The sequence below is a fragment of the Camelus dromedarius genome, chromosome 11, assembly GCF_036321535.1.
Source record: "Camelus dromedarius isolate mCamDro1 chromosome 11, mCamDro1.pat, whole genome shotgun sequence".
NCBI lineage: Eukaryota > Metazoa > Chordata > Mammalia > Artiodactyla > Camelidae > Camelus > Camelus dromedarius.
This window is the reverse complement of record NC_087446.1, coordinates 9268968-9295889: the sequence shown is the minus strand read 5'-3', so window position 1 is coordinate 9295889 and position 26922 is coordinate 9268968. Positions and strand designations below refer to the sequence as shown.

The following is a 26922-nucleotide window of genomic DNA, read 5'->3' as shown; positions in this document are numbered from 1 at the left end:
GCCAGCTAAGCTCCTCAAATATCCCCAGGTACACTCCCACCTCAGGACCTTTGCACATGCTGTTCTAGCCGCTCAGATTGCTCATCCCCCAATATCTGTACAGCTCACAACCTGATTTCAGGTCTCTTGTATAACTGCTCCCCTAAACCCACCTTCCTTGAAACCAAATCTGAGATAACTCACTGGTCACTCAACCCAGGCTTTGGTCTATTCAGAGTCCTCAACAATAAGAGATGTCATTTACTCCTTATCGCCCCCTCCTTGTCCCTATCAGAAAATCAAAGTAGGCTTTATCTGGTTCAAAACTGTAACCTCCATGCCTGCAACAGGGTCAGGCATGTTGCAGGTGCTCAAAACATGATATGTGAAATAAGAGCTCAGGGCTGGGGCTGGGGCTGGGGATGGGGGACAGAGGGAGATCCTGGAGTCCCTGACTCCACTGAGTCAGGATTTTAAATATCAGAGGGAGGGGCCCCACTACCGATGGGGCACTCACGGTGTACAAGAAATGTGCTGAGTCTTCTTTATAGTCTCATGAAGCCCCTTATGCTTCCCATTTTTCAGATGAGGAAACTGAGGCTCAGAGGTGCAGTGATCTGCTCAAGACCACACAGCCAACAACTTGGACTGGCCTGAGCTCTTAGAACTACCAGACTTTCTAGGATCCCTGCAGATATGACTGCCTCCAACTTGCATACCTCCAGTGACAGGGATCTCAGCACCCACCTGAGGCTGCTTACTCCCTTCTTGAACAGCTCTGATTTTTGGAGATTTCTCTAACTTACAAAGCCAAACCTAGCTCCTGTACCTCTCTAGTTCCCTAGTCCCAGCCTGCCACAGGCCAGACACAGCCAGTCTGGAGCCACTGAGGCCAACAGCCCACCTCAAAGGTCTTGTTAATATTTGTTTAGCTGTTATCTCGTGCCCTTGCAAGCCGTGTATCCAGGCTAAACAGCCTCATGTGCCTACTGCTCTTCCTGCGCCACGGTGTCAAGTCCCACACTTTTGGGTCTGGCTGCCCTGGGTCATGCTTGCTGTCAAGGTCCCTCCTAAAATGTGTCACCCAGAGCGGAGCCTCAGTGCCAATGTGGTCTGAGCAGTGATGGGCACCAGGGTCCCTCTGCCTCCTACGTTTTGGCGCCACACCTCTGTTAGAGCAGCGCAAATGTGCACTGCCCCGTGTCCTCACCTTGTCCTAGATGTCAACCGAGGCCCCAGGCCTCTTCGCAATCCTGCCAGGCCGCCCCGATGCTCTCAAAACGTCCTCGGGCAGCCCTGGGCAGTATCTGTTTGGGTTTCACCCCAGGTGCCGGGTTTCCGTCCACTCCCATTCAATCATGTCTTGTTAGTCTCAGCACTTCGTGCCAGCTGCTCCACATCTCGGGGGAGCTGGCTCCTGCCCCCTGATACCGTGGCACCCGCTCCTGGCTCTGTGCCATCCTCTGCTGGGTGAGCAGGCCACGGCTGACTGCATGTCGCGGGGAAATGGGGACCAGGCCTGCAGCTCACCCCGGGGAAGGTGGGGCATGCTGTCCAACCAGCCACACACTCCCCTACGCTCCTTACACATCCGCATGTATCTACAACACTCCCACTGTGTGCCTATCACGGGCACCACAACAGACAGACACACCCTGCCTTCACGAGTTCCAACTCACCCAAAAGAGCTTAATAAGAGCAGCGCCGCATCAGCAGCAGGAACAGCTGACAGTTACTGGGGGCTAATTGGGTCGGCAAGGCCTTGTTGTACTGAGCAACCATCTCCAAGCCCAGTAACCCTGGCCAGAGAGGGGGCTGGGCTGGTCTGCTGTGCCACGAGCTGTTACGACACACTGATGGCTGGCGCACTGTGTGACCTCGGGCAGGTCAGCGCCTTACTCCTCTGGGCTCAGTTTCCTCCCCTGTTTAGGGGGGCAGCAGCAGGACACCTGTCTCTCTGGTTTACTGGGGCCACCTCCAAGCCCTCTGTAACTGTTCACTGTGTCATCTCCCATGAACTCAACTGGTACCTGGGTCTCCCCTGCTCCCAGGGGCATTACATCTGTCCTTGGCACCTGTGCCGTGTCCAGGCCTCAATGGAAGAAGGTAGGCAGGAGGAGGAGGATGGAAGGGCTTTTACCAAAAGGTCTTGGCTTTGGGAAGCCACCCAGCAGCCTGGCAGGGGTGGCCCAGACACTGGTTCCGTTGGCAGCTCTTCACAGGTGGCCCACTCACACAGCCCACTCCCTGGTACCCACTACCCGGCCCTAAGTAGCCCAGCATCCACCCCACCCACCACCAGGCACTTTGCAGAGCACGTGAGCCTCCTGCTCACAGCCAAGGATGACTTGTATTAAAAGTCCACCTCCTAGTCCCGCCCCAGGGTCATCCCTGGCTTTCCAGAATCCTTCATGCTATTCCAGGGACTGCCTCCTCCATCTGGCCCCTGACTACCCACCCTGACCCCTGCCTCCCCACCTTGCCCCTCCCCCCTCACCTGACCCCTGCCTTCCCACCTGGTCCCTGCCTCCCCCCACACCTGACCCCTGCCTCCCCACCTGGCCCTTGCCTCCCCCACCTGGCCTTGCCTCCCCCACGTGATCCCTGCTGGCCTCTTGGCCTCGGCTCCGGCAAACCCCAGGCCCCGCTCAGCTGCAGCCCCGGGCACTACTCACCAGTCTCCACTCTTTCACCAGTGCCTGCGCACACGTGGCTGCCTCTGCCTGCATGGCCTCCATTCATTCATTCAATAAACATTTATGGAGCACCTACTATGTACCAGGCGCCGGCTAGGCCCGCCCTCCCGGCTCTGCCTCCTCCTCCTGCTCCTTCTCCAGGGCCCCAAGGGGTGAACATTTCCCTGCCTTCCAACACCCTCAGGGCTGTCCCAAGGCGGGGTGGCGCATCTGGAGCCCGTGGGGAGAAGTGGAGGCTCCGGGTGGCGGAGAACGTAGCCCACCCGGAGGCAGCTGGCAGGGGAGGGATGGGCAGCCTGGGGCAAGACGAAAACAGAGTCAGGGGCTGACCTGGGCGAGGCCTGAGTGCTTTTCCTGTGAACTCACTTAATCCTCTGCATAACCTCGGGAGTCGGTACTGCTGTTACTCCCACTTTACAGAGGAGGAAACTGAGGTTTCACAACCACTACACACTGGCCTGGACCCTCCATGGCACTGGGCTGTGGGATCTTGTTTCATCTGGACAATGGTTTAAAATTTTTTTTCAATTAGTTGCCAAGGTTGAAAACTTGGGAGATTTTATTTTTTTAATCCTCATTTCCAGAATCCACTGAAAAACCCGGAAGACCTGGCTGCCCAGGCTCTGCAGCCCTGCGGAGACAGAACGGGTGGGGCCAGCCCGGGTGGGCCTACCCTCCTCCCTGCCCCTCTGGCTGAGGTTGCCACTGACCCCCGGGCACTGGGGTTTGTGAGGCCAGCCACAGAGGGAACCCCAGGGTGGGGACGATTAGAATCCCAGCCTGTGGGGGAGACCTCAAGGGTGCCACAGCCCCTGCCTCCCTGGTTCTGTGGTTCTGGGTGTTTTTTTTTTTTTTTGGTATAGGGGAGGGTCTCTGATTATGAATCTGGGCCTCAAGAGTTCTACAATATATCTACAATTCCTTGATCCAAAAAATGGGCTGCGTGATAGCCTCTGTGTCACCAATTCTACAGGATTTCTGGCTGCCCTGACCCATCCCACACCCCTGCTTCCAAGCAGGCCCACTGGAGTGGGGACCCCCAAGCAGGAGAGCACCCATACAGCCCTCCAGGCCTGCCTGTCACCCTGTGGGGCCCCTGGCTCTCCAACGATGCTGCTTGGGTTCTAGGTCAAGTCTGGGGCTCCTGTTAGGGTGTGAGGGTTACTCACTCCCAAGTATGATTCCTACTCAGTAAAACACTGCCAGCCAGCCTGGGCCGAGGTTCTGGACAAGGCCGCTGTGGACACCAGGAGGCCTGAGGCCTCAGCTGCTGAAGTGACACCCCAGAGCAGGGCCTGTAGCAAAGGACTCTGGGGTTTCTGGAATGGGCTCTTGCTCCCATCCCTCTCCCCACAGACCTCGGGTTCCCCTCACTCTGCTCACCTGGGGCTCCTGACCAGCCTCCCCACCACTTCTCCCAGGGCCCGGCACCCAGGGTCCACAGCCAGCCATGGCCAGGCTGAGACCCCTCCCCGGGCTGTAGCCCATCACAAGCCCGAACCAGGCAGGAGCGTGGGGTCCCTCTCTCGGCCCTGAGACTAGCTGTTCTGGTGCGGGTGGGTAGGGAGGTCTGCGGGGGCCTGCAGCTGTGGCATCAGAGAACAAGGAAGCTCTGTTTGTGCAAGAGGAGCCCCGGAAATGCCCAGGGGAGGGCCACCCTGTGGACTGCCGGCTGCGCAGAGACCACGGCCTGGGACACGTGGCCACCAAGTTCGTGTGGCAAACCCATGGAGATTGGCCCTCCCTAGCATCGTCCTGGAAGGACAGGCCACATTCAGCTCAAATCCCAGCTCTGCCACTGGACAAAGAGCATGGCCTTGGCAAGCTACTTTTTTCCTCTGAGTCTCAGTCTCCTCTTCTGTAAAATGGGACTAGAAAGGCACTACCTCCGAGGGCGGTAGGATGAAATCTACAGAGCAGGGTCTGGCACACAGTAAGTGCTCAATAAAGCTAGCTGCCTCTAGAAGGGTGATGGTGGCCTGGCTCACAGGCGTGGCACAGTGCCAGGCACACAGCTGGTCCTTGTCACCCACTGCCGCAACCTTGGCAGCGAGGAATGGTCGAGGCCCAAACCCTGCCAGCGTCGGCCTTCCTGCCTGTCCCTGCCCCCTCTCATATGTAGGTCCAGCCCCCCCAAAGGCCTGCCCCCACCCCTGCCTTCAGCTTGTTCCCCAGCCTCGGTTTCTCTCCCATTGCCAGAGCACAATGGCTGTTATAATTAACGGATTATCTCAGTGCGACAGCTGTGGTCCTTTGAAAATTGGGTTGAATAACAAGAACCCGGCGTATGGTAATTTCTTTTCATCTCCTGCTCCCTCTTTCTCTCTCCCTCACTTCAGCCTGGTTATGCATGCAAATGTTTTTTCCCCTTTCCCTCCTTCCCAAACACCTTCCTCCTAGGTGGCCTCCTCCTCAGGGCAGCAAGGGGACAGACTACAGTTCTGCCTTCCGGTGAAAGGAAGGTGAGAACTGACCCTCCTGGGCCCCATCCTGTGAGCCTGGCACTAGGCCAAGTGCCTGACACATGTGACTTCTGTCATCTCCCTGCAGACCTAAGTCCCTACACCTCGACATCCCGCCTACCTGCCAGGCCACTCCCCTTGGGCTCCTCGCAGTGACCTTCCCTGAGGTCCTGGAGCCAGCTCTCTGCTCTTCCCAAACCTGCTTCCCCACCGCTCCTCCCACCCCCACCCCGCATCTCTGCTCCTCCCAAGGCTTCTGTTACCAGCTTGGTGCTGACCACCACCTCCCAGCTGCCTTTCAAACCCCTCCCTGGTGCCTGAAACTCCACCTGTCCTCGTCCACGACGGGACACACCTCCCACTGCTCACCCACTCCCCAGCCTCGCTTCTCTCCCCATTCCCTGAGTTAGCTAGAAGCATCCACAGTGGCCCACACTTGGAAGGTCTCCTGCCCTGCTGCCCTCCTCCTACTGCTCCTGCCCTGCTCCAGCCTCCTTCCTCACCCAAAATGAATCTCTCAATCAGCATCCTCACTGCCCCCTACACCCGGCAGAGGAGGAGCACTCTAAACCATAAATCTGAACATGGCACTCCCCTGCTCAAAAGCCTTCACTGGCTCCCTACTGATCAGGAAAATTTCCAACAGCAGGCATCTGAAGCCCAGCCCCTGGGGTCCTGCAAAGCTGGTTCCTGCTTTCCTCTCCTGCCCTCCTGCCTCCCCCGATTCCACCACCAATTAAAATGCTCTGGTTGGGGTCCCTCCTGTGGGTTCCCACATACCCCTGAACTTCTTCTATCACAACTGGAATCATAACTTCTGCTTATACTCCTGAACTGAGTTCTCCAAGAAAGGGCCCGATTCTCCATCAGAGCCCAGCCCCGGTCACCCAGAAGGTGCTGAATATATATCTGATAATGGCTAAATGAAAGACGTCTGCTCTCTTTATAGGTAAGGAAACCGAGTCTCAGAGTAATTAATGACTTGCTCAAGATCACACTGTTTGTGCAAGACAAAACCAGGATTTGAACCCAGGTCTGTGATTCCAATGCCAGTCCTTTCCACTCCCTGGGGAGGGCTGTGGGGGTCAGCTTGTGCACAGATCTTAGGGGATCCGAACCTCCCTCCAGCCTCAGCTGGATGATAAGAAGATGGGGCTCCCTGCCCAGGCTGTCTCTGCCTCAACCTGGGACCAGCCATATGACTCCTAGGGCCTCTGCTCATCTGTAAAGTGGGAAGGAGCCCCACCTCACCCCCATCTCAGAGGGTTGCAGTGGGGGCAGAAATTCAGGTCTTGGAGGAAGCTGGTTCTTCTAGCGATATCTGAGGGTTTGCCCAACCTCACCTCCAAACTCAGCTGCACTGCCATTAGCAGGCACTCCTCAGAGCCTGGGGGTTCATAGGACAGCGGGTGTCACAGAGGACAGGGACTCCCAAAATGAGAGCTAGTGGGAGGAGCATGGAGGAGCTGGGGGTCAGATCATGACCTTGGGCAAAAGCCCCAGTGTCCTCATCTGTGAATCGAGCCCAGTAACATCCACTTTCTGGGGTTACAATTGGGCACTAATGGGTAAGTGTCTAGCACGGTGCAGGCACAACCACGGCCACGGGTTCTATGGGAACGTGACCCTCAGGTGTAACCCAGGGAGAGAGGGGAGGTGAAAGGGGCAGCACAAATCAGGACCACTGTTCCTGACTCTCCATCCTCAACAGCCCACAGAGTAGAGCTCACACCCTGACATGCAGCCCTCGGTCCCTCCCTCCCTCTCTGAACTCATACCCTAAGACATCCTTTCACAACCTACAGAGTTGAAGGGATGCCCATGGGCATGTCCTCTGGACCTTTGCTCATGCTATTCTTGAGCCTGGGGTATCACTTCCACCTTCCCCACCCCCTGCAGCCCAGATTGCATGCCTCCCCCTCCAAGAAGCCTTCAGAGATTACCTCTCCAAAAGGAGAGCAATGGCCTCCCTACTCTGCCCCCATGCCCTGATCCCATTCCCATGGACTTCTGGAAGGATCCTCAAGACTGTCTAACTCCCACTTCCCCTCCCCTCATTTTACAGACAGGGAAACTGAGGCACAAACGAGGGACAGAAGCTCTTTAGGGATGTGCTTGAACAAAGGTATCTCCACTGCTTCCAACCCTACAGGCAGCTTCTCTCCTGGAGCTGAGCTGTCGTCGTTCAGCACTTGCCTAGTCTTCTCTATGGCCCCCACCCCACCCCGGAGCTACCTGAGGACAGGACTCCATCTTCCTCTCTGCGCCCCCACCCCCATGCCTAGCCTAAGGCCTGGCGCATAGTAGGCACTCAGTAAATGTCTGTTGAATTGAATTGCGCTCAGGGCGGCCAGTCGTCTCTGCTCTGTAAGAGAAGCATAGAGTTAGTGGAGCCGTTCCCATGGCGATGGGGGTGGGAACCAAGCTGGTGGCTTAGGAGGTGGCCTGCCCCAAGGACCCCGAGGGCCCTGGAAAGGAGGTGGGCTCTGGGAAGCTGGAATATTCGGACTTAGTTCAGTCCGAATTCAGCCCCAGCAGGCGGCATGGCCCTGGCAAGTCACACCACCCTTAGGGCCTCGGTGGCCTCATCTGTCCAATGGAGATGACACTCCAGTCCCTAGAGGCTCTGAGGACCGCTTGTGATGAGGAGCAGAAGAGACGTGAGGAGGGTGAACAGCGACCCCAGCTCACAAGCATTGATGCTCAGGGCCTGAAACAAAGGCAGGCGGGAATCACGGCCAGTTCTACAGATGGGGAGACTGAGGCTCAGAGAAGGGGGAGGCTTGCCTGAGGCCACACAGCCCATGCGCTCAATCCCATGCTGTACAAAGAGTCTTCCTGCAGAGCTGGAGGGAAGCGAGGCATGATAACAAACCCCAAGCAAAGACATCGACCCCCACAAAGGGCCTGAGACCGGGCCCAGGCTGGCGAACGCTGTCCAGGCGCAGGGCCCAGCGTGAGCCCCAGGGCTGTGAAGGGAAAGGTGAGAAGCCACATTCTCCCCATCTCCCCGAGGATGAGCTCTGATTCCACAGCCCCCAGAGGGTTCAAAGCCATCCTCAGATCCAGAGGCTGCAAAGGCCTGGGCAGGCCCTGGTGTTAATATAGATCAGCAGAGACTATAAATATACAGCCAGGCCGGGCCCTACAGGGCCAAGCCAGAGGAGCAGCCCAGCAGGGGCTCTGACCCCAGCCCCGCCCCAGAGCCCCCTCCCCTCGGGTCTCAGTTTCCTCCTCTGTCAGCAGCAGGCTACACATGGTGATGACGGCTCAGGTCCCTTAACAACAACCTGCAGCTCCGTGACCCTGCCAGGCCGGCAGGGGGGCCTTGGGGCCCCGGGCTGGAGACCCAGGGAGGAACAAAACAGAATGCAAGATGGGCTGCCCTGGTCCACCTGGGACAACCAAGGGAGGGCTTGGCTGGGCCTCTGCTCCCTGGCCCGGAGCCCAGGAGAGGCAGGGAAAGGGGCCTAGATGCCAGCCATTCACTCACTCACTCCGTCATTCACTCCAAAAGCCATTCTTAGGATCTCCTGCTGGCAGCTGAGGACTCACAGCCAAAAGACACGGCCTCAGGTGGAAGCTGCGGTGGGGAAGACAGCAAGATAAACAGGCACCTCTCCTCTGACCCACATCCGGTAGAGACCGTCCTCTGGCTCCAGTGTCCTACCCCAGCTCGCACCCCTGGACGCTCGTTTCACACCTGCCTTCTCCCTGGACCAGGACCTCATCAAAGACAGGGACGAGGAGGGCGATCTCACTCACCCAGAAGCCCAGGGCACAACACGGCACCCAGGAGGGGCTCAAGAAATCCAAACATGTTCATGGGCTGAAAGGATGAATAAGACGCCTGTACACAGGATGGGAAGCAGGCCCTGGGGAGGTGGGGGAGCAGGAGGGAGCCCACACACTTAATACACAACTCGCCCACTCGAAGGATGAGGAAACTGAGGCAGAGAGAGGCCAGGGGAGGTGCCCAATGACCCAAAGCTACAAAGCGGCCCAGGACATGCAGCTCCTCAGATACAAGACACGACTGATGCATACAAACTCCTGGCACAGTTGTTCTGAGCACTGAGGGATAACGCCTGCAGTCTGGGGACTCCCCAAAGGCTGAGCACCAGTGTGGGTTCCGTGTCTCATTTTCTCACCAAAGTCTCAAGACAGCCCGGAGTGGCAGACAGACTCTCACACTATGGACAGAGAAACTGAGGCTCTGAGAGGGGCTGTGGGGTCCCCTAACCCCCGGCCCAACAAATACTCAGAAGGCCCTTTCTGGTCAGTGCATCGGTGGGCGCCTCCTGCTGGCTGGCAGCTTCACCTCCATCCCCTCTGAGATTCACCAGTAAGGTGTGTAGACCTGGGCCCAGGCCCGACTCTGCTTCTGGTGACTCAGTGACTTGGGCAGGGACCAGCCCTCTCTGAGCCTCAGCTTCCCCAAGACCCATCTCCTTTGCCCCATGCAGCTGCCTCAAGGAGCAAATGAGAGACCAGCCCTCCTACAAATTTAACTGTTACTCTGATACTTTCCTTGTCCGTCCTCAACCACTTCTCCGCCTGCCTTTCTAACAAGGCTATGACAGTCTTCCTCGGATGCTCTGGTGCTAAGGCCTAGCATGAATTTCATCCCCCGGATCCTAGGAATCAGGCAGTATTTTTATGCCCATTCTGCAGATGAGGACATTGAGACTCAGAGAAATTAAGTGACTTGTTCAAGATCACACAGCAAGAAATGAGAGCCCTTAGCCACACCACTGTATACGTGCCCCCGAGCATCTGTATATTCAGCAATTTGTGGCCGCTAGAGCCCTCTGGCTCACTAATGCCCACCTGCTCCCTGGTTTATCCAACCTCCCAGATGGATGCAATATTCATATTTCCATCAGCAGCAGCTCACGCACCCCTCTCCGAGGCCTTCAGGAGCCCCATTAATCATTTAGACACACCTGCATATTCATTAACTTCCGAATTAATACAGGGCCCCTTATTACTTCGGGCCTGCTGCCTGCATTAAAGACACTTCAACTTCATTCATTATTAAACTCCCCTGATAAATGAGCACATCCTTCCTTCACAGAGGGGTGCAGCAACCAGGCCCCCAAGCCAGCAGTTCTGCTCCCAGCGCCAGCTGCTGTGTGACCTTGAGCCAGGCTCTCACCCTCTCTGGACCTCCTACATGTTTATCTGGTAAAACCAGGCAAAGGACAGGCCTCTAAGCACCACCTGGGCTTGTCAAAGTCGGCCCCGTGTGATCCTTTTGCAGACTCCGTCCACCCTTCCCTGCACTTCTGTGTCTTTCTTGGAAGCACATGACCTTCTGTTCTCCATAAAACAGGAGCCAGCCCTCTCAGTAGTTTTCCTGACTCTCTCCCACCAGCAGTCTCCACTCTCCCCTGGGCCTAGGCCTGGGCTTTGCAGTCAGCATCACCTGTCCCTGAGCTAAGCTGGCATGGCAGACCACGACATGTCCCAAATCAGTGATATGTCCCAAATGACCCCCATGGCCAGCAAGGGTGGACTCCAGCTTCCACACAACAACAGTGATGACAACAGTAATCATAATGGCACGCAGCTTTTCCTGAGCACGCGTCACGCCCCAGGCCTTGTGCTAAGTCCTGTACTGTCTCATCCTTCCTAGAACCACCTCTACTTCACAGATGAGGAAACCAAAGCCAGTGAGGTCAAGGCCATCTCCCCATCTCACTTGGGGTCCTCACCATCACACATGCCACCCGGAGGCGGGACACTCGGCCACCACCTTGCTCTGGCTCCATCCTTCCTGGACTGGTTCCCCTACATGCCGATCCCTGCTTAATGGAGCTGCAGGCAACACAGAATGGACCCCTACTCCCTGGCAGACGCTCTGACCCATCTCCGTCACACTTGGCACAGAGCAGAGCCCGTGAATGAAGCGTGAGGATGCCACTGGCAGCATGGCCCCACTGGCTCTGCTGCCTTCCACCTCCGCTCCAGGGGCACCTCTGTGTGGCGCTGCTTGCTGGGCTGCAGGGCCACCCCCAGCAGCAGGCCAGGCTGCCGCCTCATACCAGTGCTTCACTCCCTGAGGCTTCACTCCCTGGCTGTGTGACTGTAGGCCCATTAGCAAACCTCTCTGTACCTCGGTCTCATTATCTGAATCACTCCTGACTCCGCCCTCTGCCTCATCCCTCATCTCCAATCCATCCTGACACCTGCCCAGGCCACACACCCGCGTGTCCAAGTGGATCTTGTCTGGATGGCAACACAGCCTCCCAGCGTCTGTAGGTGTCCCCTGGGTTCCTCCCCTAATATCCTCTGCTCAGCTTCCAGGAAGCCCCTCAAAATAGCCCATCACAGACTCACTGAGGGCCCTGCTCTTAAAGCCCTTCCAGAATTTTCCATGGCTCCAGGCTGAAGCCATAAATCCTCCTGAAGGTCAAGGCCACAGAAGGTCTGGCCCAACAACCCACTCCAGACCCTCCCTCCTGCTTTCCCCTCAAGGCAGCTCTCCTCTCTCCCGAGGTGACTCCCCTGCTCTTGTCTGACCCCGTGATGGCGTCTGTCCATCCCACACAGTCCAGCCAGTGAGCACAGTGTGTTCTCTGCCGCAGCTCCAGCCCCCGGCACAGTCAGCCCTGCAGTCCTGTGGCCTGAACAAACACCTCTGTCAAATCAAGACAGCAGACGGACGGGGCTACAGCCAGTGCCAACAGGGAACCCAGCAGACCAGGTGCGGGCCTCACCACTCCTCGTCTGCATGCAGACATGGCCCCCACTTATTAGGATGACAAAGTAAAGATCATCAGACCCATTTCTCAAGGGAAGAAACGAGGTTCAGAAAGATAAAGTGGGCTCCCAGGTCACCACCAGTAAGCAGTGGGACTGGGACCAAGCCCCACTGCCTGGGCCCGAGTGCCGAGCACTAACTACATGCCAGAACTTAGTGATTCACACTAACTCATTCAACCCTCTCACAGCCTGGGGAGTCTGGCACAATTATTATACCCATTTGAGATATGGAGAAACTGAGGCCCAGAGCAGTGAAGCCACTTGCCCAAGGGCACACAGCTAGGAAGTGGAAGAGCCTGGGACATACCAAGTCCTAGCTGGGGGGCTATTCTGTCCCTCCAGCTCTGCTCAAATCTCCTCAGGTCTCTGCAGCCAGTGGTACCCTGAGTGAGAAGCATCCACTTTACGCCTCCCTCACCATCCAGCAAAACTGGTCTCTGCAGGGGATCACCAAGGGGTGGGGGACCCTGGGTGGGAAGGCTCATTCAGGGTTCAGGGGCGAGCAGGATGCAAGTCCCTGTCTGCTGTCACCCAGAGTATCACAAAGCCACCAGGAGGCCAGAAGAGAAGCTGATGGTTAACTGGGAGGGCTTAGCACTTCTGAGGACCTGCTGTCACCCAAGGGGGCCAGGGATCCCCAGAAGGCACTGAACCCTGCCAACCTGACATTCCACATCTAAGGAGCACATCCTGCATGCCTGGACCAGGATTCCTGGCATACAGCGGAAGAGACAAAGGTGAGCAAGGAAATCAGAGACCAGTAGGGGACCCACGCAAATGAAGACCCAGCATACATGCCCTGGGGATTTCCGCTATTTCCGGAAACCCTCCTGCAAATTACTTTATAAAATAGAGAACCAGCCTCTAATTTCTCTTATAAAGACTTTGAATTTGCAGATTGGGGTTGCTTAAAGTGCGGTAGCACTCCTGGATTCCTGGGTGCTTCCTCAGTGCACACCACTTGTGAGCGCTAAGGGTGGGGACCAAGTCGAGTCCCCTCTCTGCAACAGGGACCAGCCTGCAGAAGGTCAGTAAATTCTGGACAAGCAAACTGTTAATGCACTCATTTCCAGGCCCCAGGATCAAAACTACTGTGTGCAGGGACCCTCCATCCCAGTTTGCCTCCCTCATCCACATTCAGACCCTCTGGGGTACTTTAGAGAAGGTCAGAGCTGGCAGCCCCCTCAGCGGATTTGGGCCCTTGACATGTAACAGGTGAGGAAACTGAGGCCAGAGAGGCCAAGAGCCTTGCCCAAGGCCTTGGGGCCACATCCCTTCTCCTTCCAGGCACCCCCTTCCTGCCCAGGCCCCCCAAACACTGCTGCTCCTCCAGGCTCTGCTGTCCTCAACCCACCTACGTGTGCCCTCTCTTCCAGGGTGGCCTCAGGCATGCTCTTGATGGCCCAGATCCTGGGCCTTTGCTTGCCAGATGCCTCCACAGGTGCCCTCAGATGCCCCGGGCTCAGCTGGTCCAGGTCATCTTCTCGCCCAAGCTCCTCCTGCCCACCCCGACTGACACACGCCCCACATCTGTCCCTCTCCCTGCCACTTGCCACCAACACTGGGAACCCCTACTGGCTTCAGTTCAGACATCACCTCCTCCAGGAAGCCCTCCCTGAACCCTAGGCCTGGCTTCACCATTCCACAGCACCCCCATGCTCATCAGCCCCAAGTTGTATCCCCCGAACAGCCACCATTTCCCCTCCCCAGGGCCGAGCTGGCACCGCGTGTCCCTCCATGTCTCCAGCGCGAGCAAGAGGCCTGGCACAGAGGAGATGCCTGGGGGGCTGAGGATTAAAAAAAGCACAAGAACCACATGGCCCCCAGGAATGTCACTCCCAGCTGGCCTCCATCCCCACCCACCTGCCCAGCTCCCCACTCATTACTAGTGATGACAACAGGGCCTCCCCGTTCCTTATCCTTATTATTAGACCATTAGGGCCTCGACCAGTGCCTCGGCTCCTGCGTTCCCCGGGCCTCAGCCTGCTCAGGGCAGTGTTGTCGGGCAGGGGCAGAGAAACAGGGAAAGGGAGGGAATGTGGACGGAGTCCCTACTGGGAGCCGCACCTGGGCCAGGGGGCTGCCATAGCTGACCTTGTTGGAGGCCCAGCGACTCTTATCCGGGCACGTGGGGCCCCTGTTTACAGATGAGGAAACTGAGGCTCCAAGGGCAAGCAGCTGACCTGGAGCCTCACAGCCGGTGGGGGCTGAGCTAGGGATCAGGACCCGCCCCCGCCCTCTCTCCTTGCACCTGATCCTAAGGAGGAGCGTGAGTGTTCACCCAGTGTCCAGAGCTGGGCACGTTACAAGCATTCCAGGAGCCACAGGCACCGAGGACAAAGCACCAGTTCTGGGGTCCCGCACAACCTGGATTCAGATCCTTGCTCTGTACCCCTCGGGCAGCTTGAACAGTTTCTCTGAGCCGATTCTTCATCTGCCCCCGGGGATGGGAGGCTGCCCTGCCAGCCTGCTGGGAGTGGTAAATGAGACTGAAATGACCACAGCCAATAACTACAGAGCATCTCCCAGACTGGGCTGTAGGTGGATTAACTCACCTCAGCCTCGTAACGACCCCACAAGAGGCAGGTTCTAACCAGAGTTCCTTTAAGGACAGCGAAATGAAGGCACAGTGGACCTACCCAAAGCCATGTAGGTACACGTGGAGCTGGGCGCTGGGGCGAGGGTGATTAGCACGGGTGGGTCCTCGTTAATGACATTCCTTTCCAGCTCACACCTTCCCTTTAATCCTTCAAAGGCATCCTGAATAGACTGGTCTCTCCCACCTCCGTTGCAGCCACCTGCCGTGTCCTCTCTTCCACCTCCACAGAAACGAACCCTCTCGCCCTCTGCAGCCCTGATCAAATGCCCCCTCTTCCACTGAGCCTGCCCTGCGCTCTGCCACCCTCGTGCCCCTCCGTCGCTTGGACACTATCCATTACAGCTCCCCGGACAGGTGGAGCAGCCTCCTCTGGAGACACTCGGACGACGCTGCCTCTGCCCAACCTCCGCACAGCTGCCAGGGGAAACTTACCAAAGCACAAGCAGGCTTGTGGGTCACTGCTCTGCTCAGAAGCCTCTGGTGCCTCCCTAGTCCTTATCCCTGCATTCAAGACCCATCCTGATAAGGCTTGGTCCTGTCTGCAGATCTGCCCTCCAACACCCCTCCTGTCACGAGGACGCCATTGGAACAAATGGTGCCCCACTGTGCATACACACGGAGGCACACGTGCACCCCCACTTGTGCTGGGCCTCCGCGACTCCTCCCTTACTTGGGCCTCTCCCTCTACCCGTCCTCTACCAGCACCAGCCTCCCACCCCCTCAACCCAACCCCAGAACAGCACCTCTGAGAAGTCCCCTCCCCAATTCTTCAGCTCTTTCCACTCCCTCCGTCCTGGAGGGTATCATCCACAACCCTGTTTCTAAATGCCGGGCGTGCTCCCTGCTGCTGGAAGATGCACAGTCCAGACTCCTTCTCCTGGCCTGCAGGGAGCTCACAGGTCCTGCCTTCCTCTGGGGCTCCCCGGGCTCCCCGGGCTCCCAGGCCCTAGCACAGGGCCTTTCCCCTTGAAATTCCCACGACCTGCTCTGCTCTCCTGCCCCACTCCCACCTCCTAAATGCTACTCCTTAGACGGGACTCAAAGCCGCCTCCTACAGGAAGCCCTCCAGCCCACCTGGGGCATTAGTCAGCCTAGTCTGCCTTCCCCTTGGCTATGGGGTCCCTGATGGCAGGGACTGTTCTCATTCACCCCCAAGCCCCAGCACAATGCTTGGTCCACACCAGATGCTTCAGAACTGTCTGCTGAATAAACACGTTTCCTCCCTCCTGAGCCTTCCCTGAGCTCCTGGAGACAGAGGGAACCAGTTCATTAGCCAACCACAACCAATGCAAATTCACCCCCCTCTCCCCACCTCCACCAGCCTCCAGTCGCACACCTGAGCCACTGCAGTGGCCATCACCTTCCTCTCTGCCACCACCCTCACCTGTCTGCTGACTCCATCAGGTCTGAATAAAACGTACCGCCTTCCCTGACTTCATGTCTTCACCTCTCTCCTCACTTGCTGGGGCTCCAGCCCCACGGAAGGCCACCTTGCTCCTCTTGGGTGAATGAATGAAAGAATGAGGATTTGCGGCTTCCTGACCCTCGACCCTCACCGTGCCTGCCTCCTGAGTGCAGCTCCTATGCCTCTAAAGGGCAGGACCCCATCTTTCTTCTCCTAATACCTAGCACAGAGCAGTTCAAAAGTGTCCTTGAACAAAAGAATGAATGAGTGCTGGGTACCCTGCACCCCTGCCTGGGCCTCTGTTTCCCCGTCTACAACTGCAGATCTCAGTCTCTGCCTCATCGTCTTCTTCGCAAGGGGATGAAAAGGTGGAGATCAAATGATAGCAGCAGCCTGGAAGTGCTTTTAAAACCACAAATCACTTCACACCTGGAAGGCGCTCTTCATTCCAAAGTGGTGGAACCGAGGCTGAGGTTAAGAAGGTCATCCACTCCCTCATTCAGTAGCTTCGCAGTGATCAGGACAGAGATGGCTCTGCCCCAGGAAGTTCACAGCTCAAAGGGAGTGGTGCAGGAGACCAGTCACTGCAGGGAGTGGTGGGGGGGGGGGCGGTTCCGTGGGGCTTCAAAACAAGGTGTCCAGGAAGGCCTCCTAGAGAAAGGGTCTTCTAGCTCCACTGGAAACAAAGGGACCCAAAGAGCCAGGTCAACTAGCAAAAGAGGCATGTCACCCTCACAAGCCATGTCATCTCAGATGAGCACATGTTACTTCTGTTCCCATTTTACAGATGAGGAAACTGAGGCCCAGAGAGCTGAAGCAACATGCTTCAGGTCTGCCAGCTCTTGGCAGCAAAGCTGGTGGTCTCTGGGCCTCCTGCACTTTCTGAGGCCTCTGGGGAGGCTGGAAACAGTGTCTAGAACATTCAGCCTCTGAACTAAGGGCCAAACCGCTCTGACAGCATCCAGGTCAGCTGCTCCCAACCACAGCAAGAACAGCGACAGCCGCAGCAGGCTAGCGCCAAGCACACAGTGGGCCATCAGGAAACACGGCCACAGAGGGATCGGAAGAAATCACAGAAAACCACCAAAATAAACCCTCTTTACGTGAGAGCTGCTTGATATGAGCGGAGGGGCAGCTGCCCTGTGAGGCCAGTGAGGTTTCAAGTAACTACCCTGGGCCCAGGCAGCCCTCCCTTTAATGCAGGCAAATGGACGGCATAAATTTCTGCTTACTTAACTTCACAAATGTTAACAAGCTCATAAAAAATAAGTTATTCCTCAGCTCCACAACATCCTTCGTTGGTTTAATTTTGTTTTTCCTCCCTCTCCCAGCCTCCTCTACGAGAGAAAGGAAAGGCCACAGACGTTGGTGTTCCCCTGCCAAGCGGGTCTGCCCTTCCCTCCCTCCACTCTGACCCATCAGGCCAGAGGGAAAAATCCCCAGATCAGGAATCCTAAGGCCCAGGGGTGGGCCCTGTTTCCTCCTCCACTGCTGTGTGACCTTGGGCTCTGACTTAACCTCTCTGGTTTAACTGGCTCATCTACAAAGTTGGACCTGCACTTGTACCCTGCTCACCTCCGGGAGCTGTGACAATCAAACAAGATCATCTGAATGAAGTGGTGACTTTGCTCTCGGCCCAGAGCAAGCCCTCAGTAAATGCTAGTCCTTGTAATTCTGTTAAAGAGTTAAATTACCCTCGCCCCCCAGTTCATCCATTTGTACAGTTTGCCTTCAGTAGGGCAAGCTGGCAGCTCCAAAATCAGTTTTGTTGGTGGGCTCAGTGTTGATACAAATCCAGGTTTGATGCCTTGAGGCAGAGCCTGAGCAGTGATGTGACCACAGGCCCCACCGCACCCTACTGCCTTCCTCTGCCCTATGCACACTTTATGTGACCCAGCCTCTGTGGGCATCGGAGTTTGCCACCCCTAGTTTATGCCTCTCAAAAGCTTTTCCAACAGGTGATCTCATGGATTGCATGTTTAGGCCCACCTCACAGATGAGGAAACTGAGGCTCAGGCAGGAAGAACAGATACCCTCTGAGTACACTGACGGAGCCTCAAGCCCTGGATTTTACAGACCTGGCTTGTGCTACCCTCCAGCCAGCACCAGTCAGCAAGATCCAGAAAACAGGGCCATGCTAGAAAGATCAGCCCCTGCTACACCAAATACCTGGTCCAAGCCTTGATTTTCCCATCTGCAGCATGATACAGCTGAAGGACACAGTGCACAGTTCTCAGAGAGAAGACAGTGGGGCCAGGAGCCTCAGCTGCCCAGCAGTGCAGCCATGCTCATGAACTTCAACTCCCAAGAGGAAGGTGGGACCACTGTCCCCTGTCCTCCCCACAGCGCCTCTCACAGGGCACCCCCTGGCCTGCATCCAGCAGTGGCACAGAAGCAACCGGGTGCTTAGCACAGGCTAAACACCATGGTGGGGGCTTCCCATGGCTCATTAAGTGGGTGCTGTTGTGCCCACTTTTCAGACAAGGAATTGGAAGCACAGAGAAGCTAAGTAATTTGCCCAGGGCCACCCAGGAAGAGACAGAGCAGGGTGGACTGGTGGACAGAAAAATCGACAAGAATGCAGAACACAACCCGGGTTGCTGGTGTTCACTCAGCAGGTGCAGGCTCAGAGGATGTGAGGAAGAAAGTCGGGATGGGGGAGGAGGAATGGTCCAGAACCTGTGGCCAGGGGAGGCAGCCCCACATCTGCTGTCAGCAGTAGCACTAACAGCTCCCATCACCAGGCACTGGCCTCTGCAGTTCCATATGCCGAAGGCTAGTCTCTAAGGTACCCCAAGTTCACGTCCATCCTTCATCTCTCACTAGTCTCAGATCCCCCCAGGCTGCCCTTCCCAGGCTGGCCCAGTCATAGCTTGGTTCCCAGCGGCTCAGGGCCTTGTCCAAGCTCCCACCAAGCCAAGAGTGGCCGAGCAGGGACTCGAACCCAGCTCTTAGATATCCCTACCCTCGCCCTCCTCGATTTTGGAAGAGTCTCCAAAGGCACCAACAGCTGCTGCTGGGGAAAAGGGATGGGCCAGGGCCTTGAGGGGCGGGGCCCTGAGAGGCAGGGGCCAGCCTGGCAGGTGGGGGCCAACCTGAGAGAGAGAGAGGACTGGATCCTGGTTGCCCTGGCAACAGGACTAATTAATTCCAACTCTGGCTCCATCTGTGCCTTGGCTGGATGGGTAGTTTGGGCTCGCGGGTGTTTGTTTTGAAAGAAGGGGAGAGAAGCAGGATCAGCTGGGAGGCTGTGGTCTAGGGGCTGGAGAGGGGCTGACACACTCACCAACGTTCACACATAGCATCTCCACCGTCTACAGGAAGAGACAGGCCCTGGCCCCCGGAGACAATCTCAGACCTCCTCTCCCAAGGAGGCAGCAGCTCATCCCAGCCCAAACACCACCTGGCACAGACAGCAGAGAGCAGTGACTGCGGTGTGAGCACACGTGCACACACACATGTGCACAGACGGGGGGAGAACACAGACTGCACAGTGAGAGACTTGGGTTCAGGTGCCAGCTCAGCTTTCTGAGTGTCAGCTTCCCCATATGCAAAATGGGCAACACTGCTCCCCTCAAAGGGCATTTAGGAGAATTAGAAGGATGTCCCCAGTGCAGGGACACCTGAGTGGCCTCATTTATCCTGGGGTCAGGGAAGGTTTAGCTGAGGGTGATCCTGGCGATCAAACTGCCTATGCAGTACCCAGAGGGTGGCACTTTTGAGAGACTGGAATGAGGCCAGGAGACACGATCATGGCATTTGAGAGGGGAAGGGAGATGGAGAGGGAGCCCAGAGGCAGGAAGCCTGTGGCTGGGTTAAGTCCAGCAGGTCTCAGAAGCCAGGATAAGAATCCTGGATTTTAGCCCAAGGACAGAGGGGAACCAGTGACATGCTTCGGAGCCCAGGCCAACAGAAGGGAACAGAATGAACTGGAGAGGGTAAGAGCTGGCATTTGAGGAGGCTTCTGCAATGGTCCAGGCCCATGACGGTGGCTTGATGCAAGTGAGGGCAGCGGGGTGGGCAGGCGATGGGACCATCTGAGAGAAGGACTTGGGGACCTACAGGATAAGGATAGGAGGACAGGGGTGGAGTTCAGGGATGACTCCTAGGGTCCAGGTGGGTGGCTGAACAACGGTGGTGCCCATCCTGGAACAGGGAGCCTCAGAGAAGGAGCAAATGGACCAGGATGCAGGAGAAAGTTAGAGTCCTGCATTGGACAAGTTGAGTTTTAGGGGCCAGAGGGACACCCCAAAAGACATGTCCAGTCAGCAGGTAGCCACACCCGATGCTCAACAGCCAGAAGCAGGAACAGCAGAGGAAGGAGACTTGGGCATCCCCTGCACACAGCTGTTAAGAGGAGCCAGGTAAGTGGAGGCACCGCCCAAATAGCAGGGGCTGAGGACCAGGCCAGAGGGAGCATCTCTCAGTCACAGGCTGGCTGGGAGTGGACGCCGATGCTCAGGAGCCTGCCACATGGCAGCACCTGGAGCCAGGCCACCTGGGTTCAAATCCCGGCCCCTTCGTCTCACCAGCTGTGAGATCCTGGGCAAGTCATTTCACCTCTCTCAGCCTCAACTTTTCCATCTGTAAAATGGAAATAAAAGCAATACCTACCCCATAGGGTATTATGAGGAGGGCTGATCCCCTGAAGCCCTAGGCTGAGCCCCAGAGAAACAGGATCTCCAAGAACTGGCCCTTGCAGGGAGGGTGGAGGCCACTAACCTTTGCTGAGCACCTGCCATGCTCCAGGTACCTCACAGGGACTACAGACCATGTGGATCAGTGGCCAAGGGGTAAGAGCCTGGAGTCAGAGGGCTCCTGGGTAAATCCTACATCCACTACTTACTAACTGGGTCCAAGGGAGGCCCCTTACCCCCTGAACCTTGCCTTCTGTGAATGTGAAATGGGATAATAAGGGTGTCTACCCATGGCTCCTGGGATTGTTCTGAGCATGAAATATGAATCTGTGAAAAGCATCTGTCACCTGCCTGACACACAGTAAGCACCAAACAAATCATCACTGTTGTCATTATTACAGTTGTTCCTGCCCCTCCTGATAAGCCGAGAAGGTAGATGGACTGACCCCCATGAAACCAACAAGGACAAAGGCCTTACCCATCCTAATGTCCAGGACCTGGGCTGGTCACCATCTGGTCACAGGATCCCCTCTCCCCCAGCCCAAATGGTCCCTCAGCCCAGAGCAGGGCCACATGAGACCACCTGGGTCTGAATCTTGCCCTGGCCACTCTGAGCTGTGTGACCTCGGACTTGTCACTTCATATCTCTGAGCCTTAGATTCTTCCCCCAGGAAATGGGTGTCCCAGACCAGCACCATCAAATGAGGACTGAACAATGCAATATATAGAAGACATCCAGCCAAGGGAATGCACACAGTAGGTGCTCAATAAATGACAGCAGTTATGATGAGTGGCCGGAAGTGAAGACCTGAAGGAATGAATAAATGGAGATGGGCACCCACAGTGGGGTCCCAGGTGTGATGCCCTCCCAGAGCCACGCAAAGACACCTCCAGAGGGCAGCAGCCTAGGGGTCCACTAGACGATGCACCTGCCCTGTGATTCCTCCACTAGGGCTCCCCTGACCATGCCCCCAATCTATGCCCACCCCTACCCCTGCCACCCCCTGCAGCGAGCACACCGCCACACACACCCCCACCCAGCCCCGTGACCAAACCAGCAGCCCCTCCCCCTCCCCCGCTCTGCATCTGCTCAATTAGGGAAACTGGGGAGTGAGGAAAACAAAGACTTAATTTCTGAGCTAATCAGCCTGCCTCATACTAATTACCATCCTCCCGGGCATTAGGGCAGACTTCCTGGGGGAGGCAGAGAGGGAGCCTGGTCCCCAGGAATGACACCCCCTCCCCCAAAACCTGAGACAGCCCAGTGATGGGGGGCGGGGGGACCAGGAGGCTGGGGCAGGTGGGCCTTCAGGGTGCGGCCCCGGAAGCAGGGGACACAGTGAACCCACTGGGCACACAGCAGGGTATGTGCCTGGGGAAGATGTCACCTGAGCGGTCTGCACCCTCCCCCAGGACCCCTGCCCCTTCCTGGGGGCAGCCTCAGGCTGCGGGGGAGGCCCCAGAGCAGGTGTCCCAGTAGGTGTCCAGCCCACAGCCTTGGAGAGAGATGGACAGATGGACACTTTGAAGCTTGAAAATTGAGTAACGGTCAGAGTGAAGTTTCTGAATCATGGCAGAGTGTGCATTTGTGTATGCGTGCATGTGTGCTGCATACGTACACGGGTACACAAACCAGAGGGCTCAGGACTGGGAGCTGGGAGACCTGGGTTCAGTTCCCAGCTCGGCGCCAGACAGCTCTCCACCCCTCTGAAATTCAGACTTTACCACAACAGAGTTGAAGGGGATGATTTCTAAGATCACTCATTTTTCCACAAATGTTTATTAAGTACCTCCTATGCCACACCAGGCTCTGCTGGGCAGGCAGGATCAGCTATAAATGGACGGACGAGGTCCTGGTCCTCATGGCTTCCCCTGGGGTGGATGAGCCGGGGAGTCCCATGTAAACTGGTCACCAGAACATGGGACAGAGAAAAACGCCCTGCAGGGTATGGACCACGTAGGATGGGGTCCAGTATGGCCGGAACAGGGCTACTGTAGGCAGGGCTGTCACTGCATTTTTTAGAAAAGATTCCACTCAGCAATAAAACTTCAGATAATGCAAACTCACTGTGGGCCCCAGGATAAATCCCTTCCCCATTCTGGGCCTCAGGTTCCCATTCATAACAATGAGGGAGGATGCTGGCATTGTGCCTCCTTCGTGGGTGTGTCTTGTGTCCCAGCCCCAGGCCCGGCTGCATGGTGGAGGCACCAGATGGACAGATGGGCACTGGATGATGAGAGGGGCTGGCAGTACATCCCCTGGACACCCCCTCTCCTAATCACAGGCTCCCAAGGGTACACACTCCCTGCAGCTGGCACGGGGCACCACCCTTAAGCTGCCCCTCTCTCACCATGTCATGGAGCCATCATGGTTGCCCCTCACAATGTGCTGAATCCCTACTGTGTGCTGGTGCCCCACAATACCGCACTGCACGAATTGCCCGTAACAACTCTGCCCCATAGTACTGTTACCCTATTTTACATACAGGGAAACTGAGGCTCCGCTAGGTCAAGTGACTTGCTCAGTAAGTGATAACCCAGGGGCTCAAATCCAGCCTGATCCCAAGCGGCCACACCTACTGTGTGCCAAGACCAACTTCCTGGACCACCGTCAAGGCTCAGACCAGGGAACTGGGCTGGCTCAGGCCCGGCTCAAGCACCACTCTCCACAGACTACCAAGGGCGTGCAACACAGCAAGCTGGTCAGGACAGCGCAGGGAGCCAAATGGCCCAGGTTCAAATCCCGGTCTCACCACTCACTGTGCGACCATGGGCAGGCTCCTTAACCTCTCAGCACCCTGGTTTCCCCATCTGTAAAATGGGCATAATAATATCTTGTTGGCTTATTGTGAGGATTTAATTTCTGTAGGGCTCTGAGAACAGAGCCCAGCACGTTGGTAAGTGTTATATAGGTGTTGTTATATAAAAGGACTAAGTGGCTCCCTTTGATTCATGGGCGGGCTGAGAACTGGGTCCCACAGAGGGTCAGGGGCAGAGCTGACACTCAAACCCTGGGCCCAGGGCTCTCTGCCCAGTGCTCTCTCCCAACAGCACCGAGATATCTCTAGCACAGCTAAGAGAACAAAGACGTCCTAGGACTGACCCAGACTCAGGCCCCAGGGTGTGAAGAGAGACTGAGGTGAGAATGCAGGCCGGGGGCCAGGCCTCCTGACCCCTGCCCCATCCAGAATGGGGGGGTCCAGCCTCAAGCCCGCGGCCCACAGCTGCCAGGGAAGCCCAGCCGTCCGCACTCAGCCCCGGCAGCAGACCACCCCACAAACGAGCCCACCCAGGTCACAGGGCAGCCCATCGGATGGGAGGTGTGAGGATCTGATATCGTGCGCTATTGGTGGAAGTGGAAAGACTGTGACCAACCCAGGCATCCACAACAGGGACACAGCTGTGCGAGGACCCCACGCCAAGGTGATCAGGACTGGGCCCCGTTGGGCCCGAGGGGAGATGTCTGGAATGTGGAGTCAGGATCTCCAGGGTAGAGGCAGCAAGGTAAATCCCATGGGGAAAAACAGACAGCGTACAGGTGTCTGCAGGTGTCCGGAAACCTGGGGAAGGGTCCCCAGAGATGGGGAGGGGACAGAGAGCCTGTGTCAGGCCCCTAGTTAGAAAGGAGTTGGAAACACTCTCACTCTCCTTTATGTGCACACACTCCAACACACAACAAACACACAAAACCACCTGGGGCACATGTGCTCACACCCACGCACGCCCATCTTTAGTCCATCCACCTCCCTCAGGAGGCCGAGGGAGGAACATGAAGTCTCGGCAAACAGACAGGGCCAGGCTGTTTATGGGGGTGGTTCAGGCCAGAGTTGGGGCAGGTGGAGACAGAGAGGGACACATAGACAGAATGAGAGGCAGAGCTAAGAAAGCCCAGCCAGGCCCTGAGTGACCCTGCCCAGGAACAGCCACTTCAGCCTGGCCCAGGGGCTATGAAAAGTGAAAGTACAAGTTAGAAGCTGCCAGACCAGAGTCTACTTCGGGGCACACTCAGCCACCCTCAGTGCCATGTGACCCTGGGCTGGCGCCTCTCTGGGCATCAGATTCCCACGAGTGCACGAGCAGGTGCAGAACCTGCTGGCTGGGACCCTCCATCACTCTGGGGTCCTAACTCTCCATCAAAGCCCAGCTCCCATCCTTCCCCGGGTCCCTCAGTGTCTGCAGCTGCCCTGGAGGCCCAGCTGGCCCCTGAGGACAGTCTCCACCCCAAGCTCCCTGCTGCTGAACCCAGGACAGAGCTTCTGGGTCAGCTGTCATCTCAGCCAAGCTGGGAACTCCGTTCCCAAAGCCCCTTCCCTGGCAGCAACCTCAGCACCAAATCAGAGACGGGAAGAGCGGGGCGGTAGCCGGAGACAGTAGGTACCAACAGGCGTCTGTACAGGTGCGATGGATGCTGCCTTCCTGCATCATCTCACTTAATCCTCATGACAGCCCTCGATCCCATTTTATAGACGAAAACAGAGGTTCAGAGAATGACCTGCCCAGAGCCAGGCAGCCAGCCAGCGGATGAATGAGCTGGGATGGAACCCACGCTGCCTACTCTAAAACTCATTAGCTCCTTCCACAGCATCTTGTTCAGCTGGCATTGGCGAGAGTGGGAGGAGCCCCATATTTCCGGACCCGGCACTCTGGGATTCCACAGGCCACCGCTGATCCCCAACAGCCTGAAAGGTGGTGGCTGGAATGGCCATGAAGCCCTGCCTACCTGCTCCCACCACCAGGAAACCCAGCATGTAGAGTTAGCATTTACTGAGTACTCACTGTATGTCAAGCATAGTGCTCAGTACTTTAGAGTAGCAGCCTTATGAGGTGGGTACTATTTTTATTCCCATTCTACAGATAAGGATACTGAGGCACTTATTATGGGTGGAATCAGGAGTTGAACTCAGGCCTGCACCCGCATGCTTGACCACTGTGTCACCCCCTTACAGCTCCAGGACCTTCTCCACTCCAACCTGCTGTCCCCAAGCCTGCATCCCAGGGTGTCTGGCAGAGGCAGGAAAGGCCTTTCTCCCCCAAGTTCTGCCTAGCTCAAGAGCCCCTGAGCCACCATCGTCTGGGGTACCTGCTCTTCTCTGTCGACCCCTGTCTGTGGCACCTCCTAGGATGCTCAGGGTCCTTGGCCAGCCCCCATCTCCGCCCTTGAGGCCCAAAAAGAGTATGGGACTAGCCAGGGTCACACAGCAAGTTGGAGGCAGGAAGGAGCCCTATGGCCCTTGTTTCCATCCACAGCCCAGCACCGATAATGCCCTCCCTCCTGTGCCTGTAAAGATGGAAGCTGAGTTGGTTGAGCTGTGACCCAGGGTGGAGGCAGGGGGTGGGAAATGGGTTTTCGACAGCTTCTAGAACCCCTCAGGCCTAACCAACCATGCAGCCCCAACAGTTCTGTGGGCCTACTGTGTACAGGTACTCCTCCCTCCAACCCTATCTCATCCCATCCCCTCCAGGAGCCCGGCAGTGTCCCCATTACGCAGATGAGCAAACTGAGACTCAGGTGCACATGACTTCTCAGAATCAGGATCTAACCCACTGTGCCTTGCTTCCAACAACAGAACAGGCCTTCCTGGAGGCCCTGCCCTGAATCCAACCCCTTCCCACTCCTCAGGGATTGCTTCCTCCAGGAAGTCTTCCCAGAACTCAGGGAGCCTCCATTCAGTGGGACCATCCTCTCCTCCTCCACTCAAAAACCAAACTGAGCGCAAAACACTCACAGTGCCTCCGCTCTCAGACTGGGGCTCCTGGGAGTTGGGACTCTATCCCCTCTCAGACAGGAGGCTGCCTGGAGTCAGGGCTGTGTCTCCCTCACGAGGTTCCTGATGGCACAGCCTCTCCCTGTACTCCCTAAGACCTGGGGCTCCCTGAGGACAGGGCTACCACACTCTCCTTCCTTCAGACCAGGAATCATGAGAGCGGGACTCCCACCTTCCTCCTCCTGCACCCCCATCTACACAGCCACCCCACCCAGGGTACCAGACTCTGCCCCCAGCAGGACCCCCAGCCACACCCCAGCCCCCTCCTCTCACTCCCTCCTGGCCCTCCTCCAGGCCTGGCCTGTACCAGGCAGGCTACCCCCGCCTCGGCCCTATCCATGAATCCCACCTCTGTTGGGCACCACAGACCCCCCTTTCTCCTCCCCAAACAAATGGGGTCTTGAGTGAGACACTGGGACAACCACACACAACACCAGATCTATTCTCGGGGCCAGTGAGGCTGCCAGCAGTGTGGGGGAGTCAGGGAGCCAGGCTGGCAGGAGCAGTCTGTCCATCCAAAACCCCTCAAGGTCCAGCCTCTAAAATTGGGCCACTCTAAGCCCCAACCTGGCAGGGCTGGGACCACGAGCCCACTCCCCAGGTAACCCCAG

The 26922-nt window shown here is 56.9% G+C and overlaps 1 protein-coding gene across 7 annotated transcripts in view; it reads right to left on the bottom strand.

Annotated features, from left to right (window-relative positions):
• Window positions 1–26922, bottom strand: part of ELFN2 (extracellular leucine rich repeat and fibronectin type III domain containing 2) — a 54175-nt gene that overhangs the window by 13598 nt on the left and 13655 nt on the right. For 6 of the 7 annotated variants that reach the window (XM_064491470.1, XM_064491471.1, XM_064491468.1 and 3 more), the window contains exon 3: window positions 2655–7502. The exons of the other annotated variant lie outside the window; for it this stretch is intronic. The gene's annotated coding sequence lies outside the window, so the exon portion shown is untranslated. The remainder of the gene's footprint in view (window positions 1–2654; window positions 7503–26922) is intronic. 7 annotated transcript variants of the gene reach the window in all.